Consider the following 749-nt stretch of genomic DNA (forward strand, 5'->3'; position numbering starts at 1 on the left):
TTTTTTCTTCTTTAGTTAAATTACTCTCAGAGGAGTTTTCACACAAGTGTCAATGTCTGTTAAAATTTTGGCTGAGTTTTCCTTTACGTCCCTTGGTCAAATGGAATAATAGATTGCCAAAAGCAGAGGCCTTACCTTTACACCTAGGAAATATTGTCAAGTGGATCAAAAATAACCCCGAATGTTTAGATGCGAACTTAAGAGAAAATCATAAACTGTTGTATTGCGAATTAGTCACTAAACAAGTACTATCTGAAACAATGAGCATTCCTGCAATAACTTGGATTAGATCACAACCAAAAGAACTGGATAACAGATTAAAGGACTTTAATTGGTTAGTATTACACAGAAGGCTGCCGGCCCGTGAGACCTTGTACAATCATAAGTTAACAAATAGTAAAACATGTCCTAGACACAAATGCAACATTTCAGAAACAATCGCCCATGTATTATGGGAATGTTCCTTTGCACAGTCCATATGGCAAAAATGAAAAAGTGAGTTCCCTTGTTTGAATGAAATTGATTATAGAGATATGGTGTATTTTGAGTTTTAAAAAAAGCTAAGAAAAACCAGCGCTTGCCAATAGTATGCTTAATTTCTGTGATCAAAGTTAAATTGTGGGAAGCCAGATGTAATTTAATTAAAGAAACCTATGTAAGTTCAGAATTGAGTTTGGTGTATGGGATCAAACAAGAAATAATCAAACGATACCATGGTGAGGTCTTGAAATGGGGGGAAACTTCCATCA

The sequence above is a fragment of the Epinephelus moara genome, unplaced genomic scaffold, assembly GCF_006386435.1.
Source record: "Epinephelus moara isolate mb unplaced genomic scaffold, YSFRI_EMoa_1.0 scaffold399, whole genome shotgun sequence".
Classification (NCBI taxonomy): domain Eukaryota; kingdom Metazoa; phylum Chordata; class Actinopteri; order Perciformes; family Serranidae; genus Epinephelus; species Epinephelus moara.